Genomic DNA, 18716 nt, shown 5'->3' with positions numbered 1-18716 from the left:
AAGAATATGTTTGTAATGCAGGAGACACAGGAGACTCTGGTTTGATCCCTGGGTTGGGAAGATCCCCTGAAGGAAGAAATGGCAACCCACTCCATTCCATTTTTGCCTGAAAAATCTCATGGACAGAGGAGCCTGGTGGGCTACAGTCCAAAGGGTTGCAAAGAGTCAGACATGACTGAATGGGCAGGCATACAGTGTATATTTCTACCATTGCTAGTTTTCATTAACAGAAGTTTTATTTGCTTATAACTTTCCCAGGGACTAGTAACTTTCACAGAGACTATTCATACCATGGTGACACTGAAATAATATAATACTTCATTTGCTCTGAGACTTCATGTTTGTATTAGGCCAACAAGCATGATAAAGTAACACAGTTACTGTTTTGGTTACTCATGTGTGAACTGAGTGAGGGGTGTCACACATTGTATGAACTCTGCCATATGCAGTGGTGTGTGTGTGTGTGTGTTTACTCAGTCATGTCTGACTCTTTGTGACCCCATGGATTATAGCCCACCAGGCTTCTCTGTCTGTGGGATTTCCCAGGAAAGAAAACTGGAGTGGGTTGCCATTTCCTATTCCAGAAATCTTCCCGACCCAGGGATCAAACTCATGTCTCTTGCCTCTCCTGCATTGGCAGTGTGCAGTGCCAAATACAATCATGTCAAGTGAAAGTGACTTGAAATGTATGATTCTTTGGGCACATATGGATCCTCCTAATTTTGCTAAAGAAATCTTTTGGAAGTTCTAGAGCTTTACTCAAAAACCTTCTATGACTCTCTATTGCCAACAAAATTACAGCCTGTCTCTTCTCTGGCATTAAGCACCCTGTAACGTCATTACGTTTGCATTTCTAGCCTCATTTCCAAAGGCTACTGAACAAGCTGTCTTTAGCTGCTGATCTATTATTATTTGTAATATGTTTATTTAGAAGAGGGAGTCTCTACTGTCTTCTCTTTCTCTCTCTTTTCTTTCTTTCTATATAAATTAGAATGTACTAGAAAACCTAGCTAAAACTGAAGGTTGGGTTTTTTGTTCTTTTGTTTATGTAACAAGTCCGTAGGTAAAGAATTGCTGGTATTTTCTCAGGGTTTCAGTGATGTCACAGCTCTGCAATTCACTTGACCTTTAACTCATGATTGCAGAATGGCTGCCACACTTTAAGTATCACATCTTCACCTTGGTGCAGAAGTGAAAAAATAGGCAGAAACTTGTTGCTCGTTAGCCTGACTCATGTCAAGGAGGTAAAATATTTTCCTAAAGCACCCCACCAAAGGATTTCCTCTTACATCTCATCAGTCAGAATTTTTATATAGTTTAGGAACTGGGCCCATTTTTCCACATCAAAGAGAATCTGCTCAATGCCTAAACAAAACTGAAATTCTACTTAGCCAGGAGGAAATGAGGGAGTGGCTTTTACTTAGACAGTAAACTCTGCCACATCTCCCAGTTTGCACCTCAGCATCTGCAAACTAGTTTGTCCCTATCACACTCTTGAAACACCTTTGACTGCTATCGTCTTTGACTTTTGAACTTTTTAATCTAGTGAACACTGTTTATTTTCTTACTTGCTTGAGCTTCTTCTGGGACTCACCCACATTCTCCTTGAAATTTATTCATTCATCAACTATCCACTCATCACTTACTATGTATCAGGCACTCTGATAGGTGAGAATACAGAACTAAACCAGGCATAGTCTTGGCCCTCCACAAGCTTATACGCAAGTGGAGAAGACAGGTGAACAGATAATTGTGAAAATATCAGAGATGCTATAATAGAATAAGATAAAGTTGGGCACAGAGAAAAGAGCAGCCATTTATATAACTCAGGTACTAGGCCACTTTTCAGGGAAGGAAGGGATGGTGCAGTCATTAACAAAGACAGTCTTACTGTTGCTTTGCTGTGGTCTCTGCCTCCCATCCTAGAAAAATACAGTTGTTGTTATTTAGTTGCTAAGTCATGTCTGACTCTTGGGGCCCCATGGCCCACCAGGCTCCTCTGTCCATGGGATTTCCCAGGCAAGAATACTGGAGTGGGTTGCCATTTCCTCCTCCAAGGATCTTCCCAACCCAGGGATCTAACCCATGTTTCCTGTATCTCCTGCATTGGCAGGGAGATTCTTTACCAATGAGCCACCTGGGAAGCCCAGAAAAACACAGACCTTTGTATAAAAGTGGGAGCAGATGAGGGCCAGAGGGCTGGTCTTCCCACTCCCCTTGGCCTGACAAATATATGTGAAATTCCAGAGAACGGTCAGTCAGCCTTTTTTTTTAGCTTCAGATCATCTAACACATACAGAATCCACCCAGTGTAGAGGTTATGGAGTGACTTCCCCAGTTTATTTACTTCATCTTGTGTTCTCTTGAGGGTATCCAGTCTCACCACTAAACCCTGGAAGGACCATGTCTCTGCTCTCTTAGATATCAGAGCCTAACCACTCAGGATGGCAGAAAGGACATATCTGGGTAAATACAAGCCTGTCTGCTGGATTGCAGGGTAGGACTGGGGAAGAAGTCAAGGCATGATGAGAAAGATGGGGTTGGAGAGGTAGGTACCAGTTCACTGCATCCTTAGTGTCTCTCTAATTTTTTTGCAATGCTCAAGACCAAGAGAAATACCTAACAGTTCCAATCATTAAGTTGCTAGTTCCAAATGCCACAATAGTAATTTGTGCAGTGTCTGATAGATGTTGCTGCATTTTCCTCAAAAAAAATAGTCTACAGCAAATCTGAGGTCACTGTGTGGTGCCCAAGGGTGACTTGGTTCACAGTGTGGGAATCATGCTGTAGGTTATTCAAGTTTTTTCATCTAGTAAATTACTCAATTTTGTATTTTAGAAAGACCACTCTTCCAGTGAACTGGAGGCTTGGATGGAGGGAAGATATGATGGGAAATAGGGAAATTATGAGTTAATGGCAGCCATTTAGGGAAGAAGTGATGAGGATGTAACATGCCGCATACTAATGGGAATGATATTGGATCTAAACTATCTTATGAAGGTAGAACAGATAGGGCTTTCTTATCAATTGGCTTTGGGAGAGAAGAGATAGGATAATTCCTAGATTGCAGGGTTGGCTTAAAGGGTATATGATAATAGGAATGTAGAAAAAGCATGTCTTGGGAGAAAGAGTTCCTTTTCTTGGCATGCTGAATTTGAGAGGATGAGATGGATGCATGGTATTGGACCTCGGGAGCAGATCTGGAAAAGAATTATAAATTCAGGGATTTTCCTGGTGGTACAGTGGTTAAGAATCTGCCCTGCAACGCAGGGGACATGGGTTCAATCCCTGGTTGGGGAACTAAGGTCCTACATGCTGAGGGGAAACAAAGCCTGAACACAACTAAAAGTCCAAACACTGCAGTGAAAAAAGATCCTGCGTGATGCAACGAGGATCCCGTGTGCCACAACTAAGACCTGACGCAGCCAAAACACTAAATACATTTTTTTAAAAAGAAAACCATTCTATATATATAAAGAAATGTACAGTCACAAGTTATTTATCTAGAGATTGGGGTTGGCAGCATGAGAGTAGACTAGGGAGGAAGCATCCCTGTGTTCAGAGTCAACAGGGGAAGAGGGTCCTGCAAAGCAGACAGGACGAGGAGAGAGGTCATGAAGCTTGAACAAGGCAGTGCATCTGGATGAAGCCAGGACTCTACTCTTAACCATTGTTCTGTTCAATAGACATCTGTGTCTCACATCTTCTGGGCTGGGACCCCCTGAGTAGAGCTTCCTAGGAGCAGCATCACAAAGAACTCTGTGTGGGCTTATGCTGCAGTGGAGACAGTGGAGCAGAAGGGGGAGGGCCTCAGAAGAGGTGGGTGGCCCATCTCCAAGGAGGGATCTCTGCAGCAGCAACACAGCCTTATGTTCAAGGAGCTGCCCTTGCTGGAGCCCCAGGAGAGGAGTGCCATTTTTGTGCCTACATTTTAAGGAAAAAATAAGGTAATGGTCTGTTTACAGTATCAAATATAATACACTGATAAAGTAAGAAGTGGTGAAAGTCCATGGGATCTGACCATTTGAGGGGTCTTGGTGACTTATCTAAATACTTTTCTGCAGTGTGTGGTGTTCAGTCGCCAAGTTGTGTCCTGCAGTAGAGGGACACAAACCCGAGGAGCTCAGGGAATAGCAAGGAAGACAGTCATGTAATATAATAAGATATAACGTTTCCTATCAGGTGGGGTAGCTTTCTCCTGCCTCTGTCATTCACTCACCACTTGCTGCTCTGAAGCATCTGTGCTCCTGGGTTCCATTTGAGTTCCTCTCTTCTCTGCTTGCTGTGTGTGTTTAATCACTCAGTCGTGTCCCACTCTTGGCGGCCCTTTGGATTGTAGCCTGCCAGGCTCTTCTGTTCGTGGGATTTTTCAGGGAAGAATACTGGACTGGGTTGCAATTTCCTCCTCCAGGGGATCTTCCTGACCCAGGGATCGAACCAATGTCTCCCACGTCTCCTGCATTGCAGCCCATTCTTTACCCGCTGAGCCTGCTCTTCCCCAGCAATTTCATCCCAGCTTAGGACTTTAACCAGCACCACTAGACACTTGATTTCTCAATCTATATCTCTAATTCCCTGACTTTCTGATCTTGAGTTCTGCATTTCCAAAACAATGTGTGCATGAGACTGGGCACATGCAAGGTTTTCAGTCAATGTGAACTGATTTAAAAGTTGATCCTAAATCAATGGATGATCTACAGACATAAATTTACATATCAAGCCACCACATTTTATAGAATAAATAGATAAGGAAATGTTTCCTGTCAGATTTATCACCAAATATCAATAATTAACCAGAAGACACGTGACAGTTTCAACATGGGAGTTGGGTTAGATACTGATAGTCACTGTAAATAATGGACTAGAGTACACAGATTTGCAAATTAGGGTGCAGGTTCCACTGCTAACTTTGGGCAGTTTAGCTAATTCTCCGCCTTTATTTCCCTGTTAGAAAAGAATTCAAAGACACAATTATGCTTCTTATTTTAATTAAAATATAATTCATGCATCATAAAATTCACCCTTTTAAAGTGTACAATTAAGGGTATTTACAGAGTGTACAACCATGACCACTGTCTAATTCCAGAACATTTTCATCATTTCCCAAAGAAACCCCATTCTCATTAACAATCACCCTCCAGTCCCTGACTTCTGCTCTGTATCTGTAGATTTGCTTATTCTAGACATTTCATATAAATGGAATCATACAATATGTGGCCCCTTCATGGATCACAGCCTTGTTGTGGCGAAGGGGTTTGCATAACTCAGTGAAGCTATGAGCCATGCTATGCAGGGCCACCCAAGACAGATGGATCATAGTAAAGAGTTCTGATAAAATGTGGTCTGCTGGAGAAGGAAATGGAATCCACTCCAGTATTCTTGCCTGGAGAACTCCATGAACAGAATGAAAAGGCAAAAAGATATGATGCCGTAAGATAAGCGCCACCCCCACCCCCACCAGGTTGGAAAGTGTCCAGTATGTTACTGGGGAAGATGGGAGGGCAATTACTAACAGCTCCAGCAAAAATGAAGCAACTGGGCCAAAGTTGAAATGACGCCTGGATGTGTGGATGTGTCTGGTATTGAAAGTAAAGTCTGATGCTATAAAGAACAATATTGAATAGGAACCTGGAATGTTCAGTCCATGAATCACGTAGATTGTATGTGGTCAAGCAGGAGATTGCAAGGGTGAACATTGACATCTTAGGAATCAGACAACTTACTTAAAAGCAGAGATAATCACTTTTCCAACAAAGGTCTGTATAGTCAACCCTATGGTTTTTCCAGTAGTCATGTATGAATATGAGAGTTGGACCATAAAGTAGGCTGAGCACCAAAGAACTGATGCTTTCAAATTGTGGTGCCTGAGAGTCCCTTGGACAGCAAGGAGATCAAACCAGTCAACCCTAAAGGAAATCAACCCTAAATATTCATTGGAAGGACTGTTGCTGAAGCTAAAGCTCCAATACTTTGGCTATTTGATGTGAAAAGCCAGCTCATTAGAAAAGACCCTGATGCTGGAAAAGATTGAGGTCAGGAGAAGGGGGGCAGCAGAGGATGAGCTATTAGATAGTATCACGGATTCAGTGGATGTGAATTTGAGCAAACTCCTGGAGATAGTGGAGGTTGGAGGAGCCTGGTGTGCTATATATAGTCCATGGGGTCACAAAGAGTCAGACAGGACTTAGTGGCTGAACAACAACAACAAAATATGTGGTCTTTGAGTCTGTTTTTTTTTTCATCTTTGCATAAAAAAAGAAGTCCAACCTACCATGAAGTTTTCAAAGTTCATTCATCTCACAGCTTATGTCAGTACTTTATTCCTTAAATACTTGATTCCTTAAATCATATTCCATTAATTGGACATAGCATATTTTGTTTGTCCAATCATCAACTGATGAACTTTGTTGTTTCCATCTTGAGCTATTATGAATAATGCTGCTGTGAAGATGATTGAGTTTTTGTGTGGCCCTACGATTTTAACTGCCTAGGAGTGAAATTGTTGGGTCATATGAGTCTATGTTTAACATTTTGAGGACATGTGGAACTGTTTTCAAAAGTAGCTATGACGCTCTGCATTCTCACCAGCAATGTCAAAGGGTTCTAATTTCTCCACATCCTGGTCACCACTTGTTTTTGCCCATCTTTTTTATTTTTGCATGCCAGCAGATGTGAAGTGATATCTCATTGTGGTTTGAGTTGCATTTCCTTAACAACTAATGATTTTGGGCCGTTTCTCCTATGTCTGATGCCCATTTGTGTGACTTCTGAAATATGTCTGCAGATCCTTTGCCCATTTTTAAATTGGGTTAGTTTTCTTTATAGCAGTGTAAGATTTTTTTAATATATATATTCTAGGTATTAGATCCTTATCTGATATATGATTTGCAGATATTTTCTTTTTCTATGGTGTTTTTCCCCCCTCACTTTCTTGATAGGGAACTTGAAAGCATAAAAGTTTTTAATTTTGATGACATACGTTTTTTTAAATTTTGATGACATACAATTTATCTATTTTTTTCTTTCTTGTGCTTGTATTTTTTTTTTTTAAGAAATTGTTGCCTAATCCAAAGCATGGAATTTAAGGCCTATGATCTATTCTAGTAGTTTTATGACTTTAGTTCTTACATTTAGGTCTTTGATTCATTTTGAGTTCATTTTTATATGTGATGTGAGTTAGGGATTCAACTTCATTCTTTTGTATGTGGATGTATAGTTGTCCCAGAACAATTTGTTGAAGACTCTTCTTTCCTTACTAAATTGTCTTGGCCTACTTGTTGAGACTTGATTAATTACAGATATCTGGGCTTTCAATTTTATTCCACTGATCTCCAGTTCTGTCCTTATACTAGTATCATAAATGCAATTCCAAAACCATAAAGTGAACTGTGTTGAAGACATTCTTATTCCCAAATTACTTGATAATTCAAGAGACGTCAGTCTGGATTTTCTTTCATACCTTTTAGAAAAACAAGCCTTTGCATCAAAGTCTTCCATCTAAAAATAACTAAATTATATGCATAAATCTAAATTTATTTACTTATTTAAATATTTACTGGTGTATAGCTGCTGGCTGCCCAGGTGGCTCAGCGTTAAAGAATCCGCCTGCCAATGCAGGAGATGTGGGTTCAATCCATGGGATGGAAAGATTCCCTGGAGGAGCAATTTTTTTCTGGGAAATCACATGGACAGAGGAACATGGAGTGCTACAGTCCATGGGATTGCAAAGAATTGGACACATCTGGGTGAGTGAGCACACACATAGTTGCTTTACAATGTTGTGTTAGTTTCTGCTATACAGTAAAGTGAATCAGTTCAGTTCAGTTCAGTTCAGTCGCTCAGTCGTGTCCGACTCTCTGCGACCCCATGAACTGCAGCACGCCAGGCCTCTCTGTCCATCACCAACTCCCGGAGTCTACCCAAACCCATGTTCATCGAGTCGGTGATGCCATCCAACCATCTCATCCTCTGTCGTCCCCTTCTCCTCCCGCCCCCAATCCTACCCGGCATTAGGGTCTTTTCCAATGAGTCAACCCTTCGCATGAGGTGGCCAAAGTATTGGAGCTTCAGCTTCAACATCAGACCTTCCAATGAACACCCAGGATTGATCTCCTTTAGGATGGATCGATTGGATCTCCTTGCAGTCCAAGGGACTCTCAAGAGTCTTCTCCAACACCACAGTTCAAAAGCATCAATTCTGCGGCGCTCAGCTTTCTTCACCGTCCAACTCTCACATCCATACATGACCACTGCAAAAACCATAGCCTTGACTAGACGGACTTTTGTTGGCAAAGTAATGTCTCTGCTTTTAAACATGCTGTCTAGGTTGGCCATAACCTTCCTTCCAAGGAGTAAGCGTCTTTTAATTTCATGGCTGCAGTCACCATCAGCAGTGATTCTGGAGCCCAAAAAAGTAAAGTCTGACACTGTTTCCACTGTTTCCCCATCTATTTCCCATGGAGTGATGGGACCAGATGCCATGATCTTAGTTTTCTGAACGTTGAGCTTTAAGCCAACTTTTTCACTCACCTCCTTCACCTTCATCAAGAGGCTCTTTAGTTCTTCTTCACTTTCTGCCATAAGGGTGGTGTCATCTGCATATCTGAGGTTATTGATATTTCTCCCGGCAATCTTGATTCCAGCTTGTGTTTCTTCCAGCCCAGCGTTTCTCATGATGTACTCTGCATATAAGTTAAATAAGCAGGGTGACAATATACAGCCTTGACGTACTCCTTTGCCTATTTGGAACCAGTCTGTTGTTCCATGTCCAGTTCTAACTGTTGCTTCTTGACCTGCATACAGGTTTCTCAAGAAACAGGTCAGATGGTCTGGTATTCCCATCTCTTTCAGAATTTTCCACAGTTTCTTGTGATCCACACAGTCAAAGGCTTTGGCATAGTCAATAAAGCAGAAATAGATGTTTTTCTGGAACTCTCTTGCTTTTTCGATGATCCAGCGGATATTGGCAATTTGATCTGTGTTTCCTCTGCCTTTTCTAAAACCAGCTTGAACATCTGGAAGTTCACGGTTCACGTATTGCTGAAGCCTGGCTTGGAGAATTTTGAGCATTACTTTACTAGCGTGTGAGATGAGTGCAATTGTGCGGTAGTTTGAGCATTCTTTGGCATTGCCTTTCTTTGGGATTGGAACGAAAACTGACCTTTTCCAGTCCTGTGGCCACTGCTGAGTTTTCCAAATTTGCTGGCATATCGAGTGCAGCACTTTCACAGCATCACCTTTTAGGATTTGAAATAGCTCTACTGGAATTCCATCACTTCCACTAGCTTTGTTCGTAGTGATGCTTTCTAAGGCCCACTTGACTTCACATTCCAGGATGTCTGGCTCTAGGTGAGTGATCACACCATCGTGATTATCTGGGTCGTGAAGATCTTTTTTGTACAGTTCTTCTGTGTATTCTTGCCACCTCTTCTTAATATCTTCTGCTTCTGTTAGGTCCATACCATTTCTGTCCTTTATCGAGCCTATCTTTGCATGAAATGTTCCTTTGGTATCTCTAATTTTCTTGAAGAGGTCTCTAGTCTTTCCCAATCTGTTGTTTTCCTCTATTTGTTTGCACTGATCGCTGAGGAAGGCTTTCTTATCTCTCCTTGCTATTCTTTGGAACTCTGCATTCAGATGAGAATATCTTTCCTTTTCTCCTTTGCTTTTCGCTTCTCTTCTCTTCCCAGCTATCTGTAAGGCCTCCTCAGACAGCCATTTTGCTTTTTTGCATTTCTTTTCCATGGGGATTTTCTTTATCCCTGTCTCCTGTACAATGTCATGAACCTCTGTCCATAGTTCATCAGGCACTCTGTCTATCAGGTCTAGTCCCTTAAATCTATTTGTCACTTCCACTGTATACTCATAAGGGATTTGATCTAGATCATACCTGAATGGTCTAGTGGTTTTCCCTACTTTCTTCAATTTAAGTCTGAATTTGGCAATGAGCAGTTCATGATCTGAGCCACAGTCTGCTCCTGGTCTTGTTTTTGCTGACTGTATAGAGCTTCTCCATCTTTGGCTGCAAAGAATATAATCAATCTGATTTCGGTGTTGACCATCTGGTGATGTCCACATGTAGAGTCTTCTCTTGTGTTGTTGGAATAGGGTGTTTGCTATTACCAGTGCATTCTCGTGGCAAAACTCTATTAGCCTTTGCCCTGCTTCATTCTGTACTCCAAGGCCAAACTTGCCTGTTATGCCAGGTGTTTCTTGACTTCCTACTTTTGCATTCCAGTCCCCTATAATGAAAAGGACATCTTTTTTGGGTGTTAGTTCTAGAAGGTTTGTAGGTCTTCATAGAACCGTTCAACTTCAGCTTCTTCGGCGTTACTGGTCGGGGCATAGACTTAATCAGTTATACGTATACATATATCCCTTCTTTTTTAGATTTCCCTCCCATTTAGTTTACCACAGAGCATTGAGTAGAGTTTCCTGTGCTATATAGTAGGTTCTCATTAGTTATCCATTTTATACATAGTAGTGTATATGTTTAGACGCTCAGTCATGTCCAACTCTTTTGCGAGTCCATGGACTATAACCAGGCTTCTCTGTCCATGTAATTCTCCAGGCAAAAATACTGGTTGTTGTTGTATTGTGTTAGTCGCTCAGTCGTGTCCAACTCTTTGCAACCCCATGGACTGGAACCTGCCAGGCTCCTCAGTCCATGGGATTCTCCAGGCAAGAATACTGGAATGGGTTGTTATTTCCTTCTCTGGAGGATCTTCCCAACCCAGGGATGGAACCCGTGTCTCCCGAATGACAGGCAGATTCTTTTACTGCTGAGCCACCAGGGAAGCCCTGAGCCACTTGGGAAGTACTGTATATGCATAAATCTAAATTTAAATGCTCACCCACATGAACCTTTTATATAATTCTACTTTTATGTTGATGATAATGGGCTTTGGCAATCTCTCGTGCATTCTATGAAGCAATTAAAAGTCAATTAAGAATTGAAACATTCAATTTCTTATTGTTAGAATGCTGAATATTAATTTAGAACCTAGTGTTCAACTTCCAGCAAAAGCCTTCAAGTTACTAAGTTTAAAAAGTATTTTTTTTTGTTATACCTTGTAAAATTAGACAAACAGTTTAAAAGGTCTCTAAATGTAAGGATTCTTAGAAATGAAAAATCTCCTCCTCAGGCAATAGAACCTCTTGATTTTGTATTTCTGTTATTGAAAATCTTAAAAGTAAAAAAGTTTAAAAATATTTCCAAGGAAAAAATTCTGTGGTAGCAAGGTGAAACTCATGCTGAGGAAAGAAATAATCCTCTTGGATTGACATAGACAGTTGTATTTCGTTCTGTAGCTCATAAAAAAAAGTTGGTTGTTTTTCCCCCTGAGTGAAATAGATCACAACCTCTTTCCTGGTCTTGACAAAGGAGGGCCATGGCACAAGGTTTCTGTAGAGATCCCTTGTTGAATTGTTTGTGGATCCCCTATTATCTCTGAGAGGATTTTTTATTTTTGTGATTATTTTGACAGTGCTAAATCCTTGAAAAATCTCTGCTCCCTGTGTTTTATTGATTATGCTTAAGAACTTTGTGATGGTTAATTTTATGTGTCAACTTGCCTTGGCCAAAGGATGCCCAAATTGCTGGTAAAACGTTATTTTTGGGAGTGTCTGTGAGAGCGTTTCTAGAAGAGATTAGCATTTAAATCAATAGACTGAGCAAAGAAGATCCCCCTGGCCAATGTGGGTGGGTCTCATCCAATCCATTGGGGGCCTGAGTAAAACAAAAGGCAGAGAAAGGACCTTTCTGTTTGAACTGGGACACCCATCTAATTCTGCCCTCAGACTCTGGTGCTCCTTTTCTTGGGCAGGATGGGGCTTACACCACTGGTTCCTCTTGGTTCCCGGGCCTTTGGGCTTGGATTGGACCTCCTGCTTCTAGATGGCAGGTTGTAGTTCTTCTTAGCTGTCATAACCTCAGGAGAAAACATTTCAGAATAAATCTCTTTTTCTATATGTATATATCTCCTATTGCTTCTGTTTCTCTGAAGACTAGTACAAACTTTTGTGGCAGCCCATCCAGGACAAGAGGTACCCTTATCCAAACCCTGATAAACCCCAGCAGCTCCATGTGAGTCTTACTTCACAGTTTCAGAAATTCATATGCATCTGTTCACCAAGAGGTTAACAGGTGAGGAAGATTTGATTCCTCATAACCAAGTGATAAAGGATTTTATTTTTGAAGCACAAAACTCAATGACGATTCACTGAGGGCTCCATCCCACTCCCAAAACCATAGGCAATGGTTATTCCCCTTTCTGGTGGCTATTTCTCAGGAGATGAAGTGTCTGGTCAGAGTGATTTAGTGAACATAAAATTAAAACAAAGAAGGGATAGTTAGGGGATTTTTAAATAAAATTTTAAATTATTATTTCACAAATATTTGTTTAAATAAATGAGATTATTCACATTGTATGATGTTGAGGAATACTGAGGTCTGTTTCTGCCAAACTCAAGGTCATTGTCACCTATCTCTCTGGGCTTGTTCTAGACTCTTTTTTTTTTTTTCCGTTTTACCATTGTTTCAGATTTATGTTACAGCACCCAGTTTATTAAATGTGTTAGAAGGAGCAAAAGCACCCAACCTGAATCTGTTTATGAGGGAAACACCAGACAGCCTGACATTTAAGGACATTTTACAACATAACTGGCCTGTATGCTGCTGAAATGCCCAAGTCATGGTATGTAAGAGACAAATAGACAGATTCAGGAACTTTACAGATTTTAAAAGACTGAAAGACAGGACAATGACATGCACATCATGATCTTGGATTATCTTTTGCAATAAGGGACCTTACTGAAACAACTGGTGAAACTGGAATAAGGTCTACAGATTAAGTCCTAATCCTCATAATGCTGTATCAATGTTAAGATTCTAATTTTGATCATGATTCTGTGGTTATGTAATAAAATTCTTTCACTTTAGGAAACACCTCAAAGTATTTAATGGCTATCACATTTGCAATTTACTGTTAAATCAGAAAAAGTTAAATATTGAGAGAAAGAGAAAAAGTTACAGTGTAGTAAGATAGTAACATTTGTGACATTTGGTTGAATTCTTTGTACTATTTTTGCAACTTTTGTGTCTGAAATCATGTTAAAAAAAAAAAACAACTTTAAACTAGTGGGAGATTTTTAAAGTCTCCAAATTGTTTAAAAACATGTCTAATGTACAGTTCTCAAAAACAAAACAACAAAAGAGGCAGGATAGCCTAACGGTTAAGAAAGTAGCCTGGGGACTTCCCTGATGGTCCAGTGGTTAAGAATCTGCCTTCCAATGCAGGGAACAAATGGTTCAGTCCTTGACTGAGGAACTAAGATCCCACATGCCTTGAGGGCAACTAAGTCCACACTTGACAGCCAAAGATAAATAAATATTGAAGTAAATAAGCATTTTTTTTTTTTTAAAGTGTCTGGAGTAACATGCCTGGATTTGAACCCTGACTCTGTCACTGGCTGTGTGATTTTGGGTTAGTTACTTCACTCTTTAGTTTCTCTACCTGTAAAACAGGGATAATAATAGTGGAAGTTACTTAACTAGGTCACTGTAAAATTTAAACAGGTAAACATTTGTAAAGGACTTGGAACAGTGCCTGAAACAAAGTCTTATATGTGTATTTGTTAAATGAATAAATCTAGAAAAGCACTTCAGCCTTAGCAGTACCAAAATCACCTTTAGGAATAGCAGTATTTTAAACTTTTTAAAAATTTAATTTTTTAGAAACAGTTGATTTGAACTTTTATTAGTCTCATCTTTGATCAACTTTGATCAACTGTTGTTTCCCTTGATAATCTCTGGTACTAAATTTTTTAGTCAGCTTCATAGTAGGAATCTGTGAACTCTACTAATATTTTACAACAGTACTGAATATAACTTTCATTTTCATTGTTATTTTCAATTATTCAATACATTTAGTATAACTAAGTCAAGTCCTATAGGAGGTATAAAGACATAACATTCCTGAGCTCTAGGCATGTACACAAGTTAGAAGGAGTTTAAATAGTACAGAGATGTCTGCCAATATAATATGAGGTTTGGCCAAGGAAAAAGCGCTAGATGGTTACAAGAAGGAAAGATTGTATCTAGTTGGATGGATCGAGAAAGGTTTCATAGGATGAGACCACTGTATGAGATTGAAGGAGAAATAGGCTTTAAAAGACAAGATGACAAAGGAAGGGTATTCTGAGAATAGGCATGAGAAAAAAATAAAAATGTACAACAAGAAGGAACAACAGGTGGTACCTTGGGCAAGTTATTTAAAGTTTGAATAGATTTAGGACTTAAATTTAAAACCATTATAAGCCTTAATTTCTTCATCTATAAAATGGGTATAATAGTAGCATCCATTTATTGGAGCTTAAGTTCTATGTAGGGAAATAGGAACATGTAGTATACCGTGTTAATATTAAGCAGTGAAAATGGGGGTGGAAAAGTGGAGACAAAGTCAAAGTTAAGAGATGTTGCAAAGGTAGAATCTATGACTTTCTGAATGATCCAAGGTAAAAAATAAATGATAAGGAACTTGGATGATACCAGGATTTCAACTGAGCTTCTGGAAGAGTGGTAGTGTCCTTTAAGGGCCACAGGGGGGAAAAAATAATCTTTTACCATATCCTATAAACACTGAGTTAGCGCTTTATTTGTGATATCTCATATTTGAAAAACATCCTTTTGGTGGGATCATACTTAAAATATACAAGAGTACTTGTTATTTACAGTATTCTAGGATGAATCATTTTGTAAATATTGTCAGATCTTTCAAATATGGATTTATTTGAACTTGCTTTGTGCTTTTTTAAAATAAAAAAATGACCTATGATAATGTTTATATGCCTTTGGAAACTTTAACAATGTTATGGTCAACTTTTCATCGAGTGAACAGTTCATTACATACCAGCTCTTTACCAGGTACAATGTTCTCAGTGATTCAGTTGACTTTAATTCAAGGTTTCAAAATCCATTTACAGGATAGTGGCCACAAGGAGGAGGCTATTCCCAGGGCTTTGGTCTGACTCCCTTTTACTACATAGCAGTTTTAAAATGTGACTTCAGTTAGTTTTGAAAATGGGTCTCATAGTTCTTTACTTGCTTTTAGAGACTACTAGTTCAGCATTCTGATTTCCTTGTGTCCCAATCTTCTCCCTATTGAGGTGATTTTTCTAACTCCCTGGATTTCAGTTTAAATTTTAACTAACTGGATTTTTCATTTTTAACAACTCAGTCACTGTCCTTTTGAAATACAGGAATTGAAAAGAATTAAGATCATGCATAATTGTGTTCATGAAAATCTTGTGGGTTGCGTCTTCTGTTGGTTTGAAACTGGAGGCATGGCTTCTGAGAGCACTGGAATCATGATACCAGGAAGGTCTATAAATCAGTGTGGGCCATCTTGCCTTGTATGTCAAGACAGGTGGATCCCATTTGCAAGATGTTCTTTTTCTCTCTTTTTTCCTCTCTGAGACAGAAATAAAATATAGAGGCCCATTAATCTGCAGAGGTCAGCTTCTTTGATAGGGCACATTCTTGGAAGAGTTAAAGTTGCAGTTCATTGTATATGATATACAAAAAGGGGGCAAAATGCCCAGTCCTTTGTACTTTTAGCAATTACAAAGACCTGAGTATTAATGAAGCTGTAAGAATCATTTGTTGTGGGTTGTCCTGAAATTTAAGGAAAAATGATGTGTGTTTTTGAAGTTAATCCAGTGGACTTAATTCAGCTTTAAAAACTGGGCATAGATATTAAGGCCTAAAATGAGATAATCACAAAGATTTAGATGACAACACATGCACTTATTTTTGTAAACGGGCATTTTGCATAAAAGTTACATTTGATATGCATGATGGGAGTGAAATGTTCATATTCCATTTAATATATGTTCTTTTGAAGAATTTACAAAGGGAGAGACAAAATGGCAAAGCTAATGAACTGCGGATATAGCAATTTATTTTCTTAAAAATATTAAACACAGAACTAGGCTTGAAGACTAAATTTTAAACAATATCCTCACATAGAAAAAAATTTTAGCATACAATGAGCTAATTAAATAATTAGTGTACAATGAGCCAATTATTTCTTTATTTTTTCTCATCAACTGTTTTTCAGCATCTCTCCTTTTAGAAGTTAAAATGTTAGCATGATGACTGAAGTGAGGAAAAGAGATTGGAGCTTTAGATAATCTCATGAATAGAACCATTCCTAATATTTCAAGCGGCAGAGAAAATATTTAATGAAAGGGTGGTGAGGTACTAGTTGCAGTCTGTTCTAACTGAACAGTAACAAGCACAATAGCAAAGGAGAGAATACTCATTTTGGTATTCAGAGAAGAAAAGCCAGTGTCTCGTAGTTTTTGCTCACATTAACAGGTACATAAACATTTAAGTATGGAGGTAGCATCATATAATGAAAGCAGACTCAATGTATGTTCTTTATAAGTACTTCCTGGATTTTTTTTTTAATTCAAAATTTTTAAATACATTTCTAAAAGTGGTTTTTTTTTTTTTTTTTTGAGGGCAGAGTGGTACAGCTTGGTATGAATTCACAGCTGTTTGATATCTCAGTGCTTTCAAGGAACTTCACTAATAGGTTCCAAAGCCAATTTAAGTTGTCTTATCAACCCACAGGAACTCAAAATGTTGATTGGACTAAGGCACATCACATACAACTTCTATAAATCAAGATATGAATTCATCCTCAAGGGATTCTAGACAGCAATTTAGTGACTGTTAAAAATTTAAATATAGATTTGTCAAGTGGAAACGAGCGATTCTCTGAGGTGGGAAGAGAGGGGGGAAAGTGTCTAGGGTTTTGAAGATTACCTCAAAAGGCGTCAGAACATATTCACACAAAGGGTAAGATTTTCATATAGTGTATTTACAGGGTGTAATACTTGCCACAGGTGTTTCTGTGTTAGGGATTTTCAGGCGTTAGTCATAAATCATACTTTTTTTTCTTCTTTAACTTCTCTTTCCTCAAATGGGGTTGTAAATATCCTGTGAAATATATGCTTTCAGTGGCATAGTTCAAATGTAGATGTACAGGCTAATTTCAGGGAGACTCAGGAGCGAATTTAGCAATTAACTACAGTGTACAGAAATTAAAGAATGTTACAGTAGCTTTTTCCCAACGTCTTTTTCCAGTAACAAAATGTAAGTGACGAGTAATTCCACTAGAGATTAGTACACAACAAATGGGAATTGCATATATGGATTTAATAATACCTGAATATGAAAATGAAGAAGGCAAATACAATTCAGATGATCTTGGGAATGCTACACAAGAAAATTATGAAAATTAGTCAGCAAAGCACCGGAAAGGGAGTTTGAAACAAAAGCAAAGTTTCTCAACTCATAAGATTAAAATTTTTATTTCCCTATAAAACAAACATAATAAATAGTTAACTCCCTGAAACAAAACGTTCCGAACGGGGGTGGTGGGGGTGGGGGTGGGGGTGGGGGTGGGGGTGGGGGTGGGGAGTAACAGTATTTTAACAGTCTTGCAATATGAAATTCTGCTCGATCTTGCTGTATTTTATAATTTTACAGTATGCTTAAAGGTGGAAAATAGAATTAAAGGGTTAGAAATGCTAACTGGAAAAATCGGACTTTAATGAGAGGAATCAGCAAGCAGAAAAGAGAGAAACATTCACGCGCTACCTTTATTATTCTTCATAAAGGTTATGGCTGGAGGCGGTAACCGCATCGGAGTCTCTGTGGCGCAATCGGTTAGCGCGTTCGGCTGTTAACCGAAAGGTTGGTGGTTCGAGCCCACCCAGGGACGCTCTTCTATTTTACAAGATTGTCGCCGGCAGTTTTGCACAAATCGTGGGGTTGAGGCCTCTGGGCTACGCTGAGCTGGATTTTCACAGCCGGTAAAGAAGAACCGCGGATCTCACTTCGCGGTCCGCGGGTAGGCTGAGGGGGGAAATTCTTCAGCTTCCGGGCGAGCAGGGGCCCCTCCTCCAACCGCCTCGCTCCCGGTGCGGCCAGGTGGGCGCTTCCTGCCAGCCCCGGGCCGCGCGTGTGCGTCCAGCGCCGTAAAGCCCCCGCGTCCTTTCACTTACACGCCCTTCGTTCCTAGACTCCGGCCCTCACCCGGTCACCAGGGCCTCTCGGCTCGTGCCCCGCCCGCTGGGCTCCGGCGCCGGGAGCGCGCGCTGAGGCGGGGCGGCCGCCGCGCCCGGCCTCGAACCCGCCGCCCCGGCTCCCGCGCGTCCTGAGGGGGCGGCGTTCCGCTTCAGGACCCTTACTGGGTCTGAGGTTGACTGAATGTACGTATTTAATGTCAAGTTCAAGCTGTACATTGACTTAAGACCCTCCAGGTGTTTGTTTTTTTTCGCCCCCCGTGTTGAATTGTGCAGCATTTTGTCTGCTCCCTGTCAACAAATAATCCCATAATTTAACTTAGCCTGACTAACCCTGGCGTTGGTAAACTCAGAAATGTGTCATAAATAAAGTCTTTGTGTGACACTATTGTAAGAGTATGTGTATATTTTACTTTTTCTACTAAAGTTTTAGAATTTAATAGAGAATAGAATATACCTGCAAAATGTCCCATGTATTCGGAAAGGGAGAAAGCTTTATTTTACAACTGTGTTGTTGTTACACATTAGAAAAAAAAAATGAGAACGATTAAAAGTGAAACTGCTAACATATTTTGCTTCGACATTCTATATGCATATTACCGTTTCACAAAGCTCTCGCA

General features: G+C 39.9%; 2 long non-coding RNA genes and 1 other non-coding gene across 4 annotated transcripts in view; 2 read left to right on the top strand and 1 right to left on the bottom strand.

The window, feature by feature from the left end:
* LOC145532182 (uncharacterized) overlaps positions 1–18716 on the top strand; it is a 196761-nt gene that overhangs the window by 4477 nt on the left and 173568 nt on the right. The window lies entirely within an intron of this gene.
* Positions 13728–17928, bottom strand: LOC145532185 (uncharacterized). Its single transcript, XR_014073075.1, has 3 exons — positions 17669–17928; positions 17234–17284; positions 13728–17005 (listed from the first exon to the last, which is right to left on the bottom strand). It is a non-coding gene; the product is annotated as an uncharacterized LOC145532185 (long non-coding RNA).
* TRNAN-GUU (transfer RNA asparagine (anticodon GUU)) lies at positions 17719–17792 on the top strand. The gene has a single exon. It is a non-coding gene; the product is annotated as a tRNA-Asn (tRNA).

Source organism: Giraffa tippelskirchi, chromosome 13, assembly GCF_054371585.1.
Source record: "Giraffa tippelskirchi isolate mGirTip1 chromosome 13, T2T-mGirTip1v1.2.pri, whole genome shotgun sequence".
NCBI lineage: Eukaryota > Metazoa > Chordata > Mammalia > Artiodactyla > Giraffidae > Giraffa > Giraffa tippelskirchi.
The sequence above is the reverse complement of the archived record's forward strand: the minus strand, read 5'-3'. Positions and strand labels throughout refer to the sequence as shown.